Source organism: Sinohyriopsis cumingii, unplaced genomic scaffold (assembly GCF_028554795.1).
Source record: "Sinohyriopsis cumingii isolate HCF-2022 unplaced genomic scaffold, ASM2855479v2 utg001937l, whole genome shotgun sequence".
Taxonomy (NCBI): domain Eukaryota; kingdom Metazoa; phylum Mollusca; class Bivalvia; order Unionida; family Unionidae; genus Sinohyriopsis; species Sinohyriopsis cumingii.
In genome coordinates, this window is record NW_028316085.1 from 145676 (window position 1) to 172005 (window position 26330).

General features: G+C 32.3%; 2 long non-coding RNA genes across 5 annotated transcripts in view; one reads left to right on the plus strand and one right to left on the minus strand.

Annotated features, from left to right (window-relative positions):
- Positions 1-26330, plus strand: part of LOC149771357 (uncharacterized) — a 71156-nt gene that overhangs the window by 3527 nt on the left and 41299 nt on the right. For both annotated transcript variants that reach the window (XR_016418317.1, XR_016418318.1), the window contains exon 2: positions 13290-13367. This is a non-coding gene — a long non-coding RNA (uncharacterized LOC149771357). The remainder of the gene's footprint in view (positions 1-13289; positions 13368-26330) is intronic.
- Positions 4-8839, minus strand: LOC149771358 (uncharacterized). 3 transcript variants are annotated; one of them, XR_016418313.1, is made up of 3 exons: positions 8628-8839; positions 7074-7235; positions 4-5243 (listed from the first exon to the last, which is right to left on the minus strand). It is a non-coding gene; the product is annotated as an uncharacterized LOC149771358 (long non-coding RNA). The 3 variants fall into 3 exon arrangements; XR_016418312.1 differs by having other exon boundaries at positions 8399-8839; XR_016418311.1 differs by having other exon boundaries at positions 8208-8839.

Genomic DNA, 26330 nt, shown 5'->3' on the forward strand with positions numbered 1-26330 from the left:
AAGTCAATTGCCATACCCTGACCTTAATTCTAAATTCTCCACAATAAGAAAAACAGAAATGGAGTTTTAGAGCTAGCAATGTACAAACTAATTGTTATTAATGATTATTTGAAAGAGTCTTGTAGTTAAACTTTGGAGATAATCAAATACACTTACAACATGCACTCTGAATAGAACACTATGTTTGGAGTGATATGCCCTTTACAATGATGACAACCATCCCTGATCCATTCCTATTACCTGGATGCATCATTTGCATAAATCACACCCAAAATCATGTCTGATCTTGAGTCAATGGTCGGCAATGACATACAAAAATGTTACATTTAACAAGAAGGTCATGACCTTAATGTCAAAATCAATGTTCATGCTGTATATTATGAATCTGGCCTTGACATTAAGGTCAAAAACATATGGAGATGTGTTGCATAATAAATTTATTTGCATCAGAACGACTTGTCCCCAATAATCCATAAATGGATTAAAGAAATATAAAAAAAGAAAATATTTTAACTAAAACCTACCAGTAATCTTCCAAGTTCATGACCCTAATACCAAGGTCAAGGATGGATCATGGAAATCACAGAATGCAACATATCGGATGCATGATAAATCATTTTTCAAATGTTAAAAGTTCAGCAAATCATAAGGAATATGTCCTCATTAATATGCAGAGATCTTAGCTCATAATCAAAGTAAATTATAGATTTTGATGATACAAGCTGTTATGACCCACTGGTCTTAAATTAAGTAACACAAAGAAACGAAACTTACAAGTGTAATAAAATTCAACAAATAATTTATTTCTGTAGAATACAAAATGAAAATTCAACAGACATAATTCTGAATTAAAAATCCCAAATAATCATATATGTTCTATTAGAAATCCAAAAGTGTAGAATGTTTTGAATAAATCCCAATAACCTTGAATGTTCTAATATCACCAAGTGAATTGGTGTTGGAAGGAATAATTGTATTAGTTTATATTTAATGTTGTTTACATAGATATTTCCAACATGTTATCATGCAATCATAATATGTACAAATTAGTCAGTAGATCAGTCGCCTATGCAAAAAAGGGTTGTCAACTTGTTTCTTATCTTGATTTTTTCTTTTTACAAAAGTCCATCCACATTATTACATTTAATTCGTTTTATCTTCTGTTCAAATTCAATTTGTCTGATTACAATTTATGAAGAAAACGTCAGTGTAAATATCATTCTTAATTTATAGATTTCATTATGATTTCACAAATCTTGACCAAAGCCCTTCTCACAAAAGGTATATTTACCAACCACCTGCACTAGGAAATTTCTGATTAAAACACTGGCAATACATAGGTCACATTGCAGTATGTATCATAATACAGGCTTATAATAATGTACAGACATGCTTGATGAGAACTAATTCCAATTTAAATAATGAAATGCCAATATCAGTGGGAGTGTTATTCTTTATCATACAAACATAGAACACTTACAGTCCTTAAAGGAGACTAGAAATCAAAATTTTCCTTCCACGTATGTAATTCTCTACAGATTTTAATTCGACTGTCATGTTTATAAATTAAATATCGTAAGCGGGTAGTGATTTTATTGCATGGAAGATACCACGATTCCGTAAATTGCCGAGTTTTTCCGAGCTTTAATGAGACGACAGATCACGTGGTACCGTGACGCCATACTAGCCAGTCCTCGAATACAAACATAAACATTGGCGAGCGAGGCAGACGGAAGGAGACCATTTTGGGTTGCACATTCAAAACTTGAATCTGCAGTCTGATATAATAGTTTATGTACTGTACTGGTCAGTGCTAAAAGATTTTTTTTAGGCACAGGCCCCGGGCTGGTGACTTAAATAAACTGAAGCCTGACTGATATTCCACAAGCCCGGACAGTTCATACCTGTCAACTCTCAAGCCGGGAGAAAAACCTCCCGATTTTGGGGGTATTTCCTCATCTACATCCCGATCTCGTAATATCTCTAAATTTTTCGCAGCGAAGTTCCGATTATTACATTATGTCTGTCAATTTTCATTTGTCAGAAGAAAAAAAAAACAACCCCAAACCATTTATAAATAAATATAACGTATGCAATCCACAGTCTAAACTGCCACACTGCAGACACCGAAGTGATATAACTGAAAAATTGTTAAAACTACGTTAAAATTCAAATCACACGCACACACGTCTAAATCCGGCACTGGACGAAATAATTAATATCACACAACAGTTTTTTTTTTTTTTCTTCAGTAAATAGAACCTGAAAATTAAACATTATTCAAGTAAATTTCAGATGTTTTTACACAACTACAACAGTACTATAGTATAAAAAAATTAAAAGAATAAAATTGTCACCAATTAGCTTAAATGAATGATCACTGTGAAATTTTCTCTGCAAACAAAATCGCATCTCCATTTCCGCCAAAGAAACTCGGCCAGTTAACACCTGACATTCCTCTACCGTATATGTAAAGTTTAATTACCATGATTAAATTACAAGGAATAAAACAAAATATACCATGCAGTATATGTGGCCTTTAAGAACTAATTCTAAATAAATATTTTGTTCAGCAAACAGTGTGTTACATGCATTAAGACTTAAACCTGAAGTCCATGGCATTGTAAGTAACAACAAAATAGGCATCGTTTATTTTGGCAATTTATTGCTGGTGCTTACACATACACACACTGTCGAACATGGTTTCTTTGAAGTATGTCCGAAGGGCAGTCCTTTTCACAAGATCAATGCAAGGATAAGGAGTATGTTCATTAGTCCCACCGGCTTTATTGCTTGCGTACTTAAATCAAAACTTTAGCTATTTTGCAATTTAGCCAGAGCTGACCAGAATATGCAAAATGGGCTTGTCCTGCGGGAATAATAAGGCATATCACATGGAGAAAAGGTACGTCCCATGGGCGCTTGCACATTGGGGCAAGGGGTTGGGGGTTGGGTCAATAGTCCCCCCCCAGTTTATATTGTCAGCCATTTAATGTGAAACTTTGACCTCTTTTCTTTTAATCGCTGCTATTTAAACTGCCCAAGGAATAGTTTTATATCAGTTCCAATCATTGCAGATTACCGTTTATACATACTACATGTATGCAATGATTCTTTTTTTAAATTTGTAATTTTTATAAGATTACTGAAAATTGTGTTTTCTCGAAACACGACAGGTTTAGAATATTATTTTTGACAAAGCCTCCATTTAATTAAAATCAAATCTAAATTTCACCTTGGACAGTAGCGATTTGATTTAGATTGTGCCGTGTTAAGGCATGTATGTCAACATCTTGAAAATACATTTACTAATTTCACCAGCGCGATCCAAGCTTCCTCAGGTAAACAATTTTTGTTTCGACAAGCCTGACGGGCACCTCACTTTGAATACAGGATGGGCCGGAACTAAAACCAGAGGGGCCCAGGGTGTCGGGCTATCAGATTTATTTTTAGCACTGCTGGTGTAGATAAAAGATCTGTGAATTGCTTATTGCATTTTGTGGTCACTTACTCGGCCTTCTGCCTATTTTCGTAACTCGCACGTTTAACACTTTTCCCAGGATTTAAAATATTCAACATTATGTCTGGAACAGCGCCAACTTTTAGTCTAGGCCTAGCATTTGCGTATCCTTGAGCTGCCATTTTTTCAGAATCCCTCTCGTTACAGTCCTTTGAGAAATGTAACGAGCAGATAGTGCTGTATGGTGTTGCTTTGAAATCAACTCGTTTGTAATAATGTATCCATTCTTTCATTATGCCTTTATCTTTCGGAAAAGAAAAAAAAATGTTGTCCACAGGCTTTTCTTAATGTTCTATTACACCCGTAAGCAACGCAAAACGGTATTGTCTTTTACTCTGCCAACTCCCACTTGTGCTGCTGGAGTCGCTACTATGACGTCACATCCCGAAAGTAACCGAATATGTGCGGAAATTTTGCATACGAGGTCACGGAAATTCAGCTCCTAGAAGATAGGCCAATATTTCAATATTGGCATTACGGTCGCAGATGATACTTCAGAATAAGGTTTTCTGCTATAGTACTTTTATTATTATTCTATATTTCCATTGGTTTCTGGTCTCCTTTAAGCAAATGGTCCAGTATTAGAATTGTGTCTGCCAATTTAGTCTTGGCAATACAAGATCAGTAATTACATTTTCTACTCAGAAAAGTAAAACAATTATCAGTTATGCACAAACTGAACAGGGCTCGTGTATAATTTTACATAACAGATTAAAACGTACTGGGATTGGGCAACTTCAAACAAAAATAGCATCTTCCAGATCTTTGTTACATTTCCATCATTTGGCAAACTGAAGATCTCTAATAATCTAAGCACTTAATGAATGTTTATCTGCCTAGGTTCTCTTTGCTGATCCTCCAACAACAAAGCTGACAAATCACCTCCATCAGATCAAGGACTTGCAGGTGCTTTTTCCTCCAAATCTTTCAGACTATAAAACACAGAAAGCATATGATCTAAATTCTATTTTAGAATTGGTATTTGACAAAATAGTTTGAATGTTGCTCTGTAGTTGAAATCCATATGGTGAAGTAAGCCAGATGTCATATTTGATGCTGTGATCTGTAGTTGAAATCCATATGGTGAGGTATGCCAGATGTCATATTTGATGCAGTGATCTGTAGTTGAAATACATATGGTGAGGTATACCAGATGTCATATTTGATGCAGTGATCTGTAGTTGAAATCCATATGGTGAGGTATGCCAGATGTCATATTTGATGCAGTGATCTGTAGTTGAAATCCATATGGTGAGGTCTGCCAGATTTTGTATTTGATGCAGTTATCTGTGTCTTTCAGATATTAGTTAGTACTCATTCCATCCCCTTCTGAAGTCTTCTAGTCTTGAAATTATGACTGGCAAGCAGAAATTCTTCAGTGCCATTCATTGTTATAGGTCATCTGGGTCTAAATCAATTCTACCTCAACATCATAAAACACACAGAAGCCTTGATGTAATTTGATGGTGAATATAGCTCCATAATCTTTCAATTCTAAGACTGTACACAGATCTTTACTGTAATATCACTGCTCATTACTCTTATAGGACTTTAAATTTTTCTAAACTCTCCAACACTGAATTCACCCTGGATGGCATAAAAGAGGATGCACACCTTTGAACAGATGCAGGACTGTACACTGTGTATTAACTGTCCTACACCTCACATAAGTAATCAAGTCACTGGAGCCATCAATACAGCCATGTGTGGTTAACCCCCATCTCTAAAAATAAACAAAGTTATATTATACATCTTAAACAGGAAACTGATGTAGTCGTCTCAAATAATGTGTGTTGTCTGCAGTTGAATTATGTTTAACTGTATTCTTTATAGATTGCAGAACTATTGTAATCATGGTGTTGATTAAGGATAATAGGGCTATTGTAATTATGGTGTGATTTTAGGGTGATAGGGCTATTGTCATTATGGTGTAGATTAAGTGTGATAGGGCTGTTGTAATTATGGTATGGTTTATGCATGAGAGAGCTGTTGTAATTATGGTATGGTTTAGGTGAGAGAGGGCTATTGTAATTATGGTATGGATTAAGTGTGATAGGGCTGTTGTAATTATGGTGCAGATTAGGATTGAGAGGGCTATTGTAACTATGGTATGGATTAGGTGTGACAAGGTCATTGCAATTACCGATATGGTGTTGATTATGTGTGATTGGGCTATTGTAATTGTGATGTGGATAATGTGTGAGAGGGCTATTGTAATTATGGTGTGGAGTATGTGCGAGAGGTCTAAGTAATTTTTCATTCCACTGCATTTTTACCTCAAGAACAACTGCTGATGCAAAATCTGCACATTAAGCAAACATCTTCAAAGACAACCAAAGAAAAGTAATGGACTTAATGAATCAGACATTAGATGCCTGTTAATTGAGATATTTTTTTAGTAATGACAAAGTTTATCTAGAGAAAAGATCAGAGCAAATGCCAACACATTATATAAGTGCACATGTACTTATTAACAAAGTGTAATCTCTGGAGATTACCTACAATGACAACAAAATGACAACAAAATAGTACTCTAAATAATATTTTTTTTAATTTGAAACTAAACTGAGTTTATATGGATATAAATACTGCAAATATTTAAATACAGATTATACAATTTAGAAAAGAGTATGGTATCAAATTACTATTATAAATACAGCCAGATCAGATGGTGACTGGAGCTCATACTCAAACTATTAGATGCAAACTGATGAATTTAGTGTACATGTATAATGTACAAATGAATGGTTCCTCTGCCAAAAAATCAATATTAAATACTGAAAAAGTTTTAAGTAATTCTTGTTTAATACAGAACAAGTTGATAACTGCATCAACAGAGTCCACTAGGACCATATACTTATATATCCCAAGGATTGGCGGCAAACAATGTTTTGAAGAGATGACTAATATGTAACTAGCATTAGTCACATGGTGGGAAGAGATGACTTGTATGTAACTAGCATTAGTCACATGGTGGGAAAAGATGACTTGTGTGTAACTAGCATTAGTCACATGGTGGGAAGAGATGACTTGTGTGTAACTAGCATTAGTCACATGGTGGGAAGAGATGATTTGTATGTAACTAGCATTAGTCACATGGTGGGAAGAGATGACTAATATGTAACTAGCATTAGTCACATGGTGGGAAGAGATGACTTGTATGTAACTAGCATTAGTCACATGGTGGGAAGAGATGACTTGTATGTAACTAGCATTAGTCACATGGTGGGAAGAGATGACTTGTATGTAACTAGCATTAGTCACATGGTGGGAAGAGATGACTTGTATGTAACTAGCATTAGTCACATGGTGGGAAGAGATGACTTATCTTAAACCAACATTAGTTACACATTGGGAAGAGATGACTTGTATGTAACTAGCATTAGTCACACAGAGGAAAGAAATCATTAATCACAGTGGGAAGAGATGACTTCTAAGTAACCAGCATTAGTTAAATGGTGGGAAGAAGACTTGTATGTAACTAGTGTTAATCATAGTAGCAAGAGATGATTTGAATTCAAGTAAAAAAGGACAAAAATGAATGCCAATATACCTGGAGTTTCATATATTGATCAATTTGCATGGTATAATTTTTGGCACACAGCAGCTGACCAGTGTCCAGAATATCTTTCCAGGTCCAACCTTTTCAAATTATCTCTAGCACAATGGCATTGAACATGAATTCATCTTGATGCATGGTGACCCAAGGCTTCATCTACATTGAAGAAAGTAAAACAAGAAATTTAATGTACTTTGATAACAACATCTAATCTGTCTTAAAGTCATCTCTATTAAGCAATCACCTGTCTTAAATATCCAATGTTTTAAAGTCCAATAAATGAAGATATCTAAGAAATTAATCTATATTAAGAGTCCACCTATCCTGTGAGTCACTTTTCTCACTCTCCATTAGTGATTTCTCACAAACAGTTTGACTGTAGAATGTTTGTATAACACATCCCACAGTCCTCAACTTGTCTCACCCAATTTAATCAAAATCTGTGCCACCAGGGTCATGTCACATGGCTAAAAATAGGTCCATGGTCCAAAACAAAACTGTAAATCTGAATTTTTATTTCTAGTGTGTGTATATGTATAAATGGATAAAGGGTATGGATCTTAAATAAAAGATGATGGAAGTCAGATTGGGTATGGAGACTCCCCTGGCTAAGAAACAAAAATGATGTCGGATATATAAAAGTGCTGGTTGTTCCTGGTCTGCAAAGTGCACTCAGGATAACATTTTTGCTAATGAAGTACTAATTTGTAGTTTTCTTTGGTTAGCAAAAACAAGACAAACATGGATCATTCACATACTGTGGAAGGAAGGAATGTTTTGGAGAAAAAAGGAAATGTTGGCCTGAAACAAATGTCAAGAGGCAGACAAATACCAATACTTAAAATCAGTACCAACAAGGCAATCATTCACTTTGTGGACTGCATATGTTTTGCAGCTGGGACAGCAGACACGGAAACAATGATGTCTTTGTAAAGAAAAGAAGAGAAGATCGAAAATTTATTTTGATTCACCGTGTTGTTCATCAAATCAGTACCTCTTCAATGCAGTACATTACAAACTTACAGTAACTGGTCATGATGCTATTGTTTATTTTATACAAAAATAGTTGAAACTAAGAAACATTGTGTTAAAGTGTTGTAATGCATAAAGTTTGTATTTAATACTTACACTGGGGTCATAGAACTCCGTTATTTTTGGGGGACTCCCTAGTCCAACACGTAAGACCTCGAATCGGATATTTATGTTTACTGATATTAAAACATAAATAACATGCGAGACTACTCTTGCATTGTAGGACTAGGGACTCCCAGGACTATTATTCTGAGCCACTGGGGCTCGTATCTTTCCTTACAACTGACCTGTGATACATGTACTATATAATAATCACAGGGGCTCGTATCGTTGCTTACGATTGACCTGTGGTAGATGTACTATACAATATTCACGGGGGCTCGTATCGTTGCTTACAACTGACCTGTGACTCATATACTATATAATAATCACGGGGGCTCGTATCGTTGCTTACAAATGATCTGTGATACATGTACTATATAATATGACAGGTCAAGTGTAAGTAACAATACGAACCCCTGTGGTTATTATATAGTACATGTCATGAGTCTTTCATCCTCCGTTTTCAAAACCAGGCAAATATGTGCTATCACCAGTTCTGAATAAATCAGCATGGCATATACTTCCTCCAAGATCAATCGTATATCCTGTTATATCCTAAAATACAGTTTGAATGTACTGGTCCTAGTTTACGGATTTGCTGTCTTCGGAACGCTTAGGACATTATTTCAACTTGTAAGTTTTCTAATGACAGTGATTCAATAAGGGAGCCATTATTATTTGATTTTCGGAGGTCACGCAGATTTCAACATTTTCTAATATTAAAAATAATAATCTATAAAGATTCTAATTCGAATATTACAAAATATATATTATTGGAAAATCATTTTTTATCACTTGAAACTACCGAGTCTGTTCATTAACGGCTTACAGTTTGCAGTTGTTGTTATAGAACCTCAACTTGGAATAGGCCGTACTCCGAAAATTGCGCGCGATAACTTGGAATTCATTTCAATTTTATGATGACTATTGAAGCCTCTGTTACTCATTTTGCCCACACAGCATTACAACCCCCACTGATATAACTAGATATGCACCATAGTGGTGGACTTGCCTATTGGCTTAGTAAACTTGAAAACTATCAAGATTCCCAACATATACACACATATATACAAACACATACTAACTACACATGTAAAGAGAAATACACATTTGCTGTACTGAAACATTTGCTAATGGATCAGGCCAGACATCTAGCAGAATGGATTGGAAGTGGTGACATGCAATGCCATGACATTTACCTAATTCTATGCATTTTTTCTGTATCTCAAAATTGTGATGTTTACCCAAGCAATCATCCATTTTGAAAAAAAGTGACACTCATGTCAAATGCTTTTATTTAGTGTGGCTACTGTGTGCATATGAGATACTTGTATATTTTTTTCTTCAAAATCTCCTTATTCTATCATGTTTGGAAGGTATGTTGAAACCAGCCAAAACAGTCTTTACCATACAATATATAGACATAGTATTGTTTCATTATTAGCATTATTACAGCATTATTATTATTACTGTTATTTACAAGAGAGAGTTGGGGATGGGTGGTAACAACATGAACATATTCTCATGAATACTTTGAGATGACCACCATGATCCCATCACAGAAAAACTGGCTTGCCACAAAAGACTTTATTATTAATGAAACCTGCAGTTCAGTTATTTATTGCTCCAAAACTGCATGTAAAAACTGCTAGATTTCTAGAATACATATTGATGTATTCATACATTTTTATTCATGGGCAACAACAGTAGAGAGTCACAGAAATTATTACAAAAGCATAAACATGGTCTAAAAAGGTAAAACCTGCCATTTGACCATTGTATTAACTTTATTGATTATTCATGTCAAATTATGCATAAATAAGTGCTATTTTTAGATGAGGATAAGGAAACTCCCACATATTACAATGTTTGACATTAAAATATGATTTCTTGCCATTTTGCATTGGAAATTAGCTTCAAAATCAGTTTTGGACTAAACAGGAAAACATGCAAAGTAAAATTTATGAAAATTAATAGAGTAGTGCTTTTCTAACATAACACAACAAGAAAACCTCAGAAAAGAGTTTGAACAAAGTGGTTTCCTCATTGTCTTCAGTATAATTTAATTTAGTGAATATCACTATTTTATTACACCATGTGTTAGTGTAATAACTTCAAACATTTTTTATGTAACACCATGAGACTAGGACCTATTAACTAGTTTTATCAAGACCATTAAGATATAGGTCTTTTTAAATTGACTGTCAAGACTTATCTTATGTATCAAATCAATACAGAGTTCAATGATTTAGTACTTGTTTGAATTGGCTTTTAGTGATATATTTAATTCTGAAATAAGATTTCTAAAAATTTAAACTGGTTTAGTGATATGTTCAATTCTGAAATTAGATTATATAGTTTCAGCTGGTTTTAGCTATTATGTCTAATTCTGAAATAAGATTTTTATTATAGTCTGAATTTGTTTTTAGTAATATGTTTAATTATGAAATATTGTTTTGTTTATTAGTGATGTATTTTTTTCAGAAAAAAGACGTTATGTTGTAATACACAGAAGTAATATTTTAGTCTAATATAGAATTTAAAATTTTGGTCCAATTTAGAATTTAGTCTAATTTAGAATTTTTTATTTAGTCTAATTTAGATGTTTTAATTTGGTCAAAGATATAATTTTTGATTTAGTCTAATGTATAATTTATGATTTATTCTAATAAAGAATTTTTAATTTTAGCTTAATATCGAAATTTTATTTTAGCCATATATATTATTTCTAATTTTAGTGTAATAGAGATACTTAATTTTTAGTCTATTAAATATGTAATTATTAATTTAGTCTAATATAGACTTTTTTTAATTATTCTTATGTACAATTTTTAAGTTTAGTCTAATATATAATTTTTATTTTAGTCTAATACAGATATTTTAATTTTAGTTTCATATAGAATTTGTTTTATTCTAATATAAAGTCTTTTATATTAGTTTAAGAAAATTTTGAGTCTTAGTCTAATTTGGAATCTATAATTTTAGTCTTACATAGAATTTTAAATTTTAATTTAATATATAATTTTTTTTAGTCAAATATAGATTTTTATTTTTGCTTAATATGGAATTTTTTATTTAGTCTAATATAGAATTTGTAATTTTATTTGATTATATTTTTGTATTATTGTCTAACATAGAATTTTTAATTTTAGTCTAATATAGTGTTTAATTTATTTTAGTCTAATGTATAAATTTTAATTTTAGTCCCATTTAGATATTTCAATTTTTAGTCTAATATATAATTTTTAATTTAGTCTAAAATAGCATTTAAAAAATTAATCTAATTTACAATTTTTAATTTTAGTCAATATAAATTTTTTTCACTTTAGCCTAATATAAAATTTTAAATTTTGGTTTAATATAGAATTTTTAATTTAGTCACATATAGAAATTTTAATTTTGTCTAATATAGAATTCATAATTTTATTCTAATATAGACTTTTTAATTAGTCTAACAAATTTTGAAGTTTAGTCTAATTTAGAATTTGTTACTTTAATCTAGTATAGAAGTTTTAATTTTAGTCTAATAAAGATTTTGTTTATTTTTGTTTAATATGGACATTTTAGTTTAATATAATATATAATTTTTCAATTTTAGCTGATTGTAGAAACTTTCAGTACTAGTGGAATTTTTTATTTTGTTATCATATAAAATTTTAAATTTAAGTCCAGTATAGAAATTTTAATTTTAGGTGATTGTAGAATTTTTTAATTTTAGTCTAACATAGAATTAGTAATTTGTGTTGATTATATAATTTTTTATTTCAGACTAATTTAGAGTTTAATTGAAGTTAATTACATGGTTTTTAGATTTTTAGGTTTATTCTTATATTTTATTTTAAAATTTGGTCTAATATAGCATTTGTAATTTTAGTGGATTAATTATTTCTTAGACCTTAGTAAAATATAGGTTCTTTAAATGTAGACTAATATAGGTTTGTTAATTTCCTTTTAATATAGATGTTTAAATTTTAGTTGATTATAACATATTTATATTTTAGTCAATAAAAGAATTAATTTTAGTCTAACATAAACTTTTTAGCTTTAGTCACATACCAAATTTTTAATATAGTCTAATATAAAACTTTTAATTATAGTCTAATATACATTTTTAATTTTATTATAATATATATGTATTAATTTAGTCAAAAATAGCATTTTTAAATTGAGTCTAATTTAAATTTTTTAGTCTAATAGAGAATTTTTAATGTTTACTTTTAATTTTACACTTTCATATATATATATATATATATATATATATATATATATGTTTAAATTTTAGTTGATTATAACATTTTTATGTCTTATAACATTTTTATGTCTTAGTCAATAAAAGACTTACTTTTAGTCTAAAATGTAATTTTTAGCTTTAGTCAAATACAGAATTTTTAATTTAGTCTTATATTTTTTATAATTTTTCCTACAGGAAAGGAAGCAAATTATCCAAAGATCTATATTTTCTAAAGTTTAAATGTTTTTTTTATATTTTTTTTTATATTAAGCACTTTTCACATTTATTATCTCAAGTTTAAACGTTATTTTTTTAAAATCATTTGAAACACTTTCCTCATTTAATAATGTTGTTTGCGATTTTATATATATATATAGCAATGGTAGTTCTCATTTAATGATGTTCATTTGAAATCATAATAACAAACTCTACATACATTGATCTATTGGTGTATTAAGTGAAGCCAGGCAAGGGTATATGATGTTCATTTGAAATGATTCATATGACCTTATGATCTTTGACTATGTAACCGAAAAGAATGAAAACTACAGAATGTTTTGTAAAATTAAATAATTTAATTCCTTGGAATAGGAAGTGAAAATTTAAAAAGAACTTACAGTATTGTGAATTAAATTCCAGATAGTCCTGAAAGGTCCACCTTTGATGTGCCTGTATTTGCAAAGGTGCTAATGTGCCAATTTCCTGGAATGTGGTAATGCAATAGCAGTCTTATGGGGTATTGCAATAAATAAATAATAAATATACTTGCCTGAATTCTCTATGAGTTAAAATTAATTATTTAGACCAAGAAGCATCAATGAGAACTTAGTAATTTTTAATTCCAGGGAATAATTGAAACCAGTCAATCCACCACAACAAAGACTGAACACAACAAGAAGATTGATTCCACCTTAGATGCTAAGGTAAGGATGTGTAATGGTATCAACAAATATATATATATATATATATATATATATATATATATATATATATATATATATATATATATATATATGACACAGTGATAGAGCTAGGACAAACGTTAGTTTCCTTTCAGAAGTATATAAATTGTCAACACATTTAGGAAATTTCATGTGAAATTTAATGTCCTAGACTCAGATTCAAAATAAACATGTTTATGTCCAAGAGTAATTATCTCAAAAACTGTACAAATTGTAATCATAATTGTCAGCCATATTGTATAAATGAAAGAAATGACAATATGTAATTACAAAGTCAACTGTATGGTATAAATGAAAGATTATGATTGGTTACACTATTTGTAATAATAAATGTACTGGTATGAACAGAGTTTTACAGCATATCAGCACACTACTGGCTATATATTACCACTTATAAGTTAAAAATGTCATGATAAAAGGATTAAAAAAAAGAAACCAGGAAGATAAAATTTTCCAAATAAATACAAACTTGATGGCCAATAGGATGAATAACAATATGTTATTATTTGAAATTTAAAATTTTTTGAATAAATAGTTTTAAAATAAAGGGCACACATTTTACATTTACCACTAGGTTTACTATTTCCAAAACATTATGATGGTACATCATAGGGTTTCTTAACTGAGTTCACTTCACAAAACTAAACATAGTCACTATTTTAATGGGAATTTTTAAATGTTGACAGACAAAGTCTAAGTCCCTAATTCTGAAAGAAAGTCTAAATCCTTAATTGTGAATCTGATGAAGTATCAACAGGTACATAACTTGGTTTTGATATTAAAGGCACTTTTCCACAATATTTGCTATACCATGCCATAGAAATGGACATTAAGTGCCTTTTAGACAATATTTGCTATAATATGACATGGAAATGGACATTAAGTGCCTTTTAGACAATATTTGCTATACCATGCCATGGAAATGGACATTAAGTGCCTTTTAGACAATATTTGCTATACCATGACATGGAAATGGACATTAAGTGCCTTTTAGATAATATGTGCTATACCATGACATGGAAATGGACATTAAGTGCCTTTTAGATAATATTTGCTATACCATGCCATGGAAATGGACGTTAAGTGCCTTTTAGACAATATTTGCTACACCATGCCATGAAAATGGACATTAAGTGCCCTTTAGACAATATTTGCTATACCATGACATGGAAATGGACATTAGGTACCTGATAGACAATATGTACTATACCATGCCATGGAAATGGACATTAAGTGCCTTTTAGACAATATTTGCTATACCATGACATGGAAATGGACATTAAGTGCCTTTTAGACAATATTTGCTATACCATGACATGGAAATGGACATTAAGTGCCTTTTAGACAATATTTGCTATACCATGACATGGAAATGGACATTAAGGCACTTTTAGACAATATGTGCTATACCATGACATGGAAATGGACATTAAGTGCCTTTTAGACAATATTTGCTATACCATGACATGGAAATGGACATTAAGTGCCTTTTAGATAATATGTGCTATACCATGACATGGAAATGGACATTAAGTGCCTTTTAGACAATATTTGCTATACCATGCCATGGAAATGGACGTTAAGTGCCTTTTAGACAATATTTGCTACACCATGCCATGAAAATGGACATTAAGTGCCCTTTAGACAATATTTGCTATACCATGACATGGAAATGGACATTAGGTACCTGATAGACAATATGTACTATACCATGCCATGGAAATGGACATTAAGTGCCTTTTAGACAATATTTGCTATACCATGCCATGGAAATGGACATTAAGTGCCTTTTAGACAATATTTGCTATACCATGACATGGAAATGGACATTAAGTGCCTTTTAGACAATATTTGCTATACCATGACATGGAAATGGACATTAAGTGCCTTTTAGACAATATTTGCTATACCATGACATGGAAATGGACATTAAGGCACTTTTAGACAATATGTGCTATACCATGACATGGAAATGGACATTAAGTGCATTTTAGACAATATTTGCTATACCATGCCATGGAAATGGACATTAAGTGCCTTTTAGACAATATTTGCTATACCATGACATGGAAATGGACATTAAGTGCCTTTTAGACAATATGTGCTATACCATGCCATGGAAATGGACATTAAGTGCCTTTTAGACAAGATGTGCTATACCATGACATGGAAATGGACTTTAAGTGCCTTTTAGACAATATGTGCTATACCATGCCATGGAAATGGACATTAAGTGCCTTTTAGACAATATTTGCTATACCATGCCATGGAAATGAACATTAGGTGCCTTTTAGACAATATTTGCTATACCATGCCATGGAAATGGACATTAGGTGCCTTTTAGACAATATGTGCTATAACATGACATAGAAATGGACATTAAGTGCCTTTTAGATGATATGTGCTATACCATGACATGGAAGTGGACATTAAGTGCCTTTTAGACAATGTTTACTATACCATGCCATGGATATGGACATTAAGTGCCTTTTAGACAATATTTGCTATACCATGACATCAAAATGGACATTAGGTGCCTTTTAGACAATATGTGCTATAACATGACATGGAAATGGACATTAAGTGCTTTTAGACAATATGTGCTATACCATGACATGGAAATGGACATTAAGTGCCTTTTAGACAATATTTGCTATACCATGACATGGAAATGGATGTTAAGTGCCTTTTAGACAATATGTGCTATACCATGCCATGGAAATGGACATTAAGTGCCTGATAGACAATATTTGCTATACCATGCCATGGAAATGGACATTAAGGCACTTTTAGACAATATTTGCTTTACCATGCCATGGAAATGGATGTTAAGTGCCTTTTAGACAATATGTGCTATACCATGCCATGGAAATGGACATTAAGGCACTTTTAGACAATATGTGTTATACCATGCCATGGAAATGGACATTAAGTGCCTTTTAGACAATAATTGCTATACCATGCCATGGAAATGGATGTTAAGTGCCTTTTAGACAATATGTGCTATACCATGCCATGGAAATGGACATTAAGGCACTTTTAGACAATATGTGCTATACCATGCCATGGAAATGGACATTAAGGCACTTTTAGACAATATGTGCTATACCATGCCATGGAAATGGACATTAAGTGCCTTTTAGACAAGATGTGCTATACCATGACATGGAAATGGACATTAAGTGCCTTTTAGACAATATGTGCTATACCATGCCATGGAAATGGACATTAAGTGCCTTTTAGACAATATGTGCTATACCATGACATGGAAATGGACATTAGGTGCCTTTTAGACAATATGTGCTATAACATGACATATAAATGGGCATTAAGTGCCTTTTAGACGATATGTGCTATACCATGACATGTAAGTGGACATTAGGTGCCTTTTAGACAATATTTGCTATACCATGCCATGGATATGGACATTAAGTACCTTTTAGACAATATTTGCTATACCATGACATGGAAATGGACATTAAGTGCCTTTTAGACAATATTTGCTATACCATGACATCAAAATGGACATTAGGTGCCTTTTAGACAATATGTGCTATAACATGACACGGAAATGGACATTAAGTGCTTTTAGACAATATGTGCTATACCATGACATGGAAATGGACATTAAGTACCTTTTAGACAATATTTGCTATACCATGCCATGGAAATGAACATTACGTGCCTTTTAGACAATATTTGCTATACCATGACATGGAAATGGACATTAGGTGCCTTTTAGACAATATGTGCTATAACATGACATAGAAATGGGCATTAAGTGCCTTTTAGACGATATGTGCTATACCATGACATGTAAGTGGACATTAGGTGCCTTTTAGACAATATTTGCTATACCATGCCATGGATATGGACATTAAGTACCTTTTAGACAATATTTGCTATACCATGACATGGAAATGGACATTAAGTGCCTTTTAGACAATATTTGCTATACCATGACATCAAAATGGACATTAGGTGCCTTTTAGACAATATGTGCTATAACATGACACGGAAATTGACATTAAGTGCTTTTAGACAATATGTGCTATACCATGACATGGAAATGGACATTAAGTGCCTTTTAGACAATATGTGCTATACCATGCCATGGAAATGGACATTAAGTGCCTTTTAGACAATATGTGCTATACCATGCCATGGAAATGGACATTAAGTGCCTTTTAGACAATATGTGCTATACCATGCCATGGAAATGGAGATTAAGTGCCTTTTAGACAATATTTGCTATACCATGCCATGGAAATGGATGTTAAGTGCCTTTTAGACAATATGTGCTATACCATGCCATGGAAATGGACATTAAGGCACTTTTAGACAATATGTGCTATACCATGCCATGGAAATGGACATTAAGGCACTTTTAGACAATATGTGCTATACCATGCCATGGAAATGGATGTTAAGTGCCTTTTAGACAATATTTGCTATACCATGACATGGAAATGGACATTAAGGCAGTTTTAGACAATATGTGCTATACCATGCCATGGAAATGAATGTTAAGTGCCTTTTAGACAATATTTGCTATACCATGCCATGGAAATGGATGTTTAGTGCCTTTTAGACAATATTTGCTATACCATGACATGGAAATGGACATTAAGTGCCTTTTAGACAATATTTGCTATACCATGCCATGGAAATGGACATTAAGTGCCTTTTAGACAATATTTGCTATACCATGACATGGAAATGGATATTAAGGCACTTTTAGACAATATGTGCTATACCATGCCATGGAAATGGACATTAAGTGCCTTTTAGACAATATTTGCTATACCATGCCATGGAAATGGACATTAAGTGCCTTTTAGACAATATGTGCTATGCCATGCCATGGAAATGGACATTAAGTGCCTTTTAGACAATATTTGCTATACCATGCCATGGAAATGGATGTTAAGTGCCTTTTAGACAATATGTGCTATACCATGCCATGGAAATGGACATTAAGTACCTTTTAGACAATATTTGCTATACCATGCCATGGAAATGGACATTAAGTGCCTTTTAGACAATATGTGCTATACCATGCCATGGAAATGGACATTAAGTGCCTTTTAGACAATATATGCTATACCATGCCATGGAAATGGACATTAAGTGCCTTTTAGACAATATGTGCTATACCATGCCATGGAAATGGAGATTAAGTGCCTTTTAGACAATATGTGCTATACCATGACATGGAAATGGACATTAAGTGCCTTTTAGACAATATTTGCTACACCATGCCATGGAAATGGATGTTAAGTGCCTTTTAGACAATATGTGCTATACCATGCCATGGAAATGGACATTAAGTGCCTTTTAGACAATATGTGCTATACCATGACATGGAAATGGACATTAATGCACTTTTAGACAATATGTGCTATACCATGACATGGAAATGGACATTAAGTGCCTTTTAGACAATATTTGCTATGCCATGACATGGCAATGGAGATTAAGTGCCTTTTAGACAATATTTGCTATACCATGACATGAAAATGGACATTAAGTGCCTTTCCCATGAAGACACCAAGGCTTGATTGGCCTGGAGAGGTATCAAATCTTTGGATTACAAATCTAACACTCAACCAAATGAGCCACCTTGACTCTGTCTGCATGTACACAGTGGGGAAAAATGTGCTAGACCTATGAATAAGTGCATTATTGAGAAATAAGTGTGTCAGATGGACAATTACATAATGGGGAACAAGTGTGTTAGACAGATGGGCAAAAAGATGGATGAACACTGAAAGAATAAACAGAGAGAATGATGAATGGAAGTATGAATGACATATCTCCGGTTTAAAAAGATGGACTGTAACAAGACTGGCATTGAATGAGTACAGATTAAGTAAAAATACTGAAATACAATGTATTCTTATGTTACGTGTTTAGACTCGAATAAACAGCAACACAAGAAAGAGTGAAAACAAAAAGCCTACAAAATTTACAATTTTTAATATTGGTCTAATACAGAATTAGTTTATAATTTTTTTCTAATATATAATTTTAATTTTGGTATACTACAGAGTTTTTAATTTTTTATATTATAGAGTTTATGATTTAGTGTAATACAGAAGTTTTGGTTTACTCTAATACATAATTTTTACTTTTATTGTAATATAAAATTTTTAATTAGTATAATGTAGAATTTGTAATTTTTTAAATATTAAATTTATAATTTTAGTTTAATCTTAAAATTGTAATTTTAGTTAATTGTAGATTTGTATTTTTGTTGATTATATAATTTTTTATTTTATTTCAATCTGATTTAGAATTTTTAATTTTAGTCTAATATAGAGTTAGTGTTTAATTTTAGTTGATTATATGATTTTACAGATTGTTTAATTTTGGTCTAATATATACATTTTAATTTTAGTCTAGCATAGAATTTTTTAATTTTGTCTAATATATATATATATATATATATATATATATATATATATATTAAGTTTAGTCCAATATATGTATATGATTTTTAATATAGCATTTTTAACATTAGTTTATTAGTCTATAATCCAATATATATATTTTAATTTTAGTCTAATATAGAAGCTTTAAATTTATATATATATATATATATATATATATATATATATATATTAAGTTTAGTCCGATATATGTATATGATTTTAAATATATTTTTTTAAAAATTAGTCTATAATCCAGTTTTAATCTTAGTTTAATATAGAATTTATAATTTAGTGTGATATAGAATTTTCAGTTTCTTTCTAAATAGAATTTGTCATTTCATCTAATATAGAATTTTTAATTGTAGTTTAATGGAGTATTTTTAATTTAGTCTCATATAGAATTTTTAATTATAGTTTAATGTAGTATTTTTAATTTAGTCTCATATAGAATTTTTAATTGTAGTTTAATGGAGTATTTTTAATTTAGTCTCATATAAAATTTTTAATTGTAGTTTAATGTAGTATTTTTAATTTAGTCTAATATAGAACTTTTAATTTAGTCTAATATAGAATTATTAATTTAGTCTAATATAGAATTTTTAATTTAGTCTAATATAGAATTTTTAATTTAGTATAATGTAGAAATTTTGATTTAGTATAATACAGAATTTTTTATTTTAAGTGTAAGATAGAATATGCTATTGTATTAAGTTTAATTCCAGTACATGTAAATTGTGTTACCAACAAAAATGGAGGAAAGCTTTTTACAGAAAGTGAGCCATGGATTTATCACAGTCTTTTGACATGGAGTCAGCACAGGGATCGATCAATGCATATTGCAAAATGCCCACCCCCTTACTCATGATCTGCCCCTCAGGCTCATGCAATTAGGAAAATTGCATCCAATCAGACTGAGTCTGGAACTTTTTAAATACAAGAAAATAATAAATGTCAGTGTCTGATGATCCATTCTTGATTATATATTGAGTTTTGTGATTTCATTTTATTTAAAAGAATTTAAGATTTATTTAAGAATAATTTTGCAAGGAACGTCATTTAAGTATTTCCTGTTTCTTTGTCTGAATTGGGAATTTTTAGGTTAAAATGGGAAAATTAACATTTTAGGATTGGGAATGAGGCCTGATTTAGCCCCTAAATTGACAAGGAATATCTGTATTTATCAGTCATTGACAAGGAATATCTGTATTTATCAGTCATTGACAAGGAATATCTGTATGTATCAGTCACTGACAAGGAATATCTGTATTTATGAGTCATTGACAAGGAATATCTGTATTTATCAGTCACTGACAAGGAATATCTGTATTTATCAGTCATTGACAAGGAATATCTGTATTTATCAGTCATTGACAAGGAATATCTGTATTTATCAGTCATTGACAAGGAATATCTGTATTTATCAGTCATTGACAAGGAATATCAGTATTTATCAGTCATTGACAAGGAATATATGTATTTATCAGTCACTGACAAGGAATATCTGTATTTATCAGTCATTGACAAGGAATATCTGTATTTATCAGTCACTGACAAGGAATATCAATATTTATCAGTCACTGACAAGGAATATCTGTATTTATCAGTCACTGAGAACATTTTTAGTTGAAGGGTTTCACTTTTGTCACAACTTTTCAATATAACTAGGTCACACAATCAAAACAATTTATATCAAAATGTTTCTTATATTTTACAAATGTAAATGTTTAAACAGTATTTGTATTGTATAGAACCTAATACAGTAAGTGAATAGGCTTCATAGGGTGGGTGGGTGTGGTATACCCAAAAATCATGCATATAACCTAATATGGTAAGTGAATAGGCTTTATAGGGTGGGTGGGTGTTGTATACCCAAATATCATGCATAGAACCTAATACAGTAAGTGAATAGGCTTCATAGGGTGGGTGGGTGTTGTATTCCCAAATATCATGCATATAACCTAATACGGTAAGTGAATAGGCTTTATAGGGTGGGTGGGTGTTGTATACCCAAATATCATGCATAGAACCTAATACAGTAAGTGAATAGGCTTTATAGGGTGGGTGGGTGTTGTATACCCAAATATCATGCATAGAACATAATACAGTAAGTGTTGTTGTTGTTGTTGTAGGGTTTAGCACCATTTTTCAGCACACAATAGGCTATACATGGGGGCCAGTATTAATGGTGGAGGAAGAACCCGGGAAAACCCTGGAAAGAACCACTGACCCATGAGAAGCTACTGGCAAGCTTTCTCACATACCCACATTAGCCGAATCCAAGACTCACACCCATGGTGACCGAGGTGAGATGGCAGTGATATGTAACGGAGAGTGCTTTAGCCCATTCGGCCACTCGGGGCCCCCATACAGTAAGTGAATAGGCTTCATAGGGTGTATGTGTGTGATATACACAAATATCATGCATATAACATAATACAGTAAGTTGGAAAATGCAACATAAATGTACATTAAACCTGTCAATGGAATGTGAAACTATAACATGTTTTGCTGACAAGGTATTTTAAAAGCTAAAATTGGCCATTTTGATTTTATGCTTTGTGAGCAATAGATGATGACATGTAGAATTTTTATGGTGATCTGATGATACTGTATATGATGGTAAATTTGGGTCTGAGATGTTCATTGAAATCATGATAATAAATCCTATGCACTATAATAAATTGGTACATGAAGTGTTGACCGGTACGGGTCTATGATGCTAATTTGAATTCATAATAGCAAACATATAAACACTACATACACTGATCTACTGATGTAACAATTAATGGCAGGCAAGGGTCTATAATGTTCATCTGAAATCATAATAACAATACAACACTATATACATTGATTTATTAATGGCACTAAAGGATGGGAATGAATAGATTGGGTGTAAAACATTATTCCCAATGTGCCATTAAGGGATTGGAATAAATACATGTAATGTATCACAGTATTCTCAATGTGACAATAAGGGATGGGAATGAATAAGTGGGGTTTATTGCAGTTTCTCTACATGACACTAAGGGATGTGAATGAATAGGAGAGGTGCATTGCATTAATCCTAGATTGACACTAAAGGATGGGAATGAATAGGTGGGCTGTATCACAATATTCCCAATGTGACACTAAGGGATGGGAATGAATAGTTGGGGTGTATCACAAGATTTCAGTGTGACACTAAGGGATGGTAATGAATAGATTGGGTGCATCACAGTATTCCCAATGTGACTAGAAGGGATGGGAATGATTAGATGGGGTGTATCACCATGGTCCCAATGTGATACTAAGGGATGGGAATAAATAGGTGGGGTGTATGATAGTATTCTGAATGTGACACTAAGGGATGGGAGTGAATAGCTGGGGTGTATCACAGTATTCCCAATGTGAATTTGACTAAGGGATGAGAATGAATATGTGTATTGCAGTATTCCAAATGTGGCACTAAAGGATGGGAATGAATAGGTGGGGTGTATCACATTATTTCCAATGTGACTGTGACTAAGAGATGGGAATAAATAGATTAGGTGTATCACAGTATTCCCAATGTGACATGAAAGGATGGGATAGAATAGGTGGGGTGTATTGCAGTATTCCCAGTGTGACTGTGATTAAGGGATGGGAATGAATAGGTGGGGTGTATCACAGTATTCCCAATGTGACTGTGATTAAGGGATGGGAATGAATAGGTGGGGTGTATCACAGTATTTTCAGTGTGACACTAAGGGATCTGAATGATAGGTGGTGTGTATCATATTATTCCTAATGTGAATGTCACTAAGGGATGGAAATATATGGGGTGTATCACAATATTCTCAAACTTGACATGTTGGAATAAATAATGGTGATAAATAGATGGAGTATATCACAATATTTTCAACTTGACAGTAAAGGATGGGAATGAATGCATGGCATATATCACAATACACCCAAACATGACACTAAATGCTGGTAATAGATAGATGGAATATATCACAATACACCCAAACTTAACACTAATGATGGTGATAAGTAGATGGAGTATACCACAATACACCCAAACTTGACACTAATGAAGGTGATAAATAGATGGAGTATATCACAATACACCCAAACTTGACACTAATGAAGGTGATACGTAGATGGAGTATATCACAATACACCCAAACTTGACACTAATGAAGGTGAAAAGTAGATGGAGTATATCACAATACACCCAAACTTGACACTAATGAAGGTGATAAGTAGATGGAGTATATCACAATACACATAAACTTCACAATAAATGCTGGTAATAGATAGATGGAGTATATCACAATACACCCAAACTTAACACTAATGATGGTGATAAGTAGATGGAATATATCACAATACACCCAAACTGGACACTAATGTTGGTGATAAGTAGATGGAGTATATCACAATATACCCAAACTGGACACTAATGATGGTGATAAATAGATGGAGTATATCACAATATACCCAGACTGGACACTAATGATGGTGATAAATAGATGGAGTATATCACAATATACCCAAACTTGACACTAATGATGGTGATAAATAGATGGAGTATATCACAATACACCCAAACTTGACACTAATGAAGGTGATAAGTAGATGGAGTATACCACAATACACCCAAACTTGACACTAATGAAGGTGATAAATATATGGAGTATACCACAATACACCCAAACTTGACACTAATGATGGTGATAAATAGATGGAGTATATCACAATACACCCAAACTTCACACAAATAAATTGGCTAGAATCTGCATCCATCACATACACTATGCCTTCCTGATGTAAATATATACATTATCTCTGGTCCGAAATCATTTTAATATTGACCATTTAATGTTTTAATACAGATGGTGTATTTAGTATTTCAGGAAGATGCCAAGTTTGATAACATCCAAATTTATCTAAATATTGTCAGATTAATTTATCAGCACAAGCAACTAAACAACAGTTTTAGTTCTTCAAAGGGTTCTGACTTGGTGGGATAAAACCCCAAATCAATTTGAAGCAATAACTTTGTGTAATAGTGCATATGATATTTCAGTACATTTGGAAAACTCAAGTAGAAAAAGGACAACAAATGGTCATTCCATTATACAATCTTACATCAAGTAAAAGTAAACAGCCAAGGTTTGAGAATTAAATTACCAGTTATGCAAGACATCATTGCAAACTGGTAAACTCTTATCACAACATCCCCCAAAACGTAAAGCAAAACAAGCAGGAGAAAGAGAAACAAAGAAGAGATTCAAGTGGGACTATGATTGCTCACTTGACTGACATATGTGTAATAGCCAATGTGTTGACTAAGAAACCTCAGCTAATAGGATGCTTTCTTTTGAAATTTTTGTCTGGATTTATCGATATATATAAAAAGTTATTTCATCGCATCTCTACATTAAAGTTAAAATTTATCTAATAGTAGAGTAATGCCTAGATTAGTGAAAAGTGGCAATGTAAATGAGACTGTTAATAATAAATCAATGACTCAGTGTGAAACTAAAATTTCTCCATTTAGTATGCAAACCTTGTGTCAAATTATCTTTTATAAAAAGGTATCATGTATAAGAGCAGCAGAGAGACTGAGCCCACCAACTATTTCGTCCAACAGGACCATCTATCGAAAACACTCTTGATAGAAGGTCTTATTTCACAAAATAAACCCTCTATTCAGAAACTATGATGACTAAATCCTCTTTTCTGGCTAGAAGGGTTATTTCGACAAAGATAACTCACTATAAAAAATATTTCTTCGGGGTGGTGTCGACGAAACAATTGAGGGCTCAGTCTCTCTGCTGCTTCATGTAAATATTTTAGAATTTCTGCTGTGAATTAAAAATTTAAGTTAACAATAATGGCTAACATTGGAGAAGCACATTCTGCTAGACTAGCTCGAGAGCGACTAGAAGCAATAAAAAAAATTTCTTCATGTTCGTGATAGTGTCAGAGAAAAATTACAAGCGCGGCAACAAGCACAAATTGAATTTGCAACAGGTGCAGAAGAATTATTTAAACCAGTTACTGAGCCAACCAAAAAGATCGCTGAAGCCACAACAGCAGCACAGCAAGTTATCGCGGGATTACCAGCAACACAGCAAGTTATCGCGGGATTACCAAAACAGATCAGCGAAGCAATGGAGTCTGCTAACAAAACACGTGCTGAAATCGAAGACGTTAAAAATATTGTCGAGAATTTATCTAAACCAGAATTAAAAACTAAATATTTTGCTCAGCAGGGTTATGCAGAAGTTATATCCGAGCCTGTTAAGGTTGCTTCAGCGGGATATCAAATGCATCATCAGCTTCTAAAGCCAGAATTTTATAACACTCCAGAACACGAGTGGAACGCTAAAGTATTTCGTGAGTATAAAGGTATTTCACAGATCAGCAAAAAATATAAGCGCGAATATGATGATTTTGTTGAGCGAGTTAATAAAATGAAAGAGGGTATTCCAACACCAACGAAGCAGCGATTTCGACCACG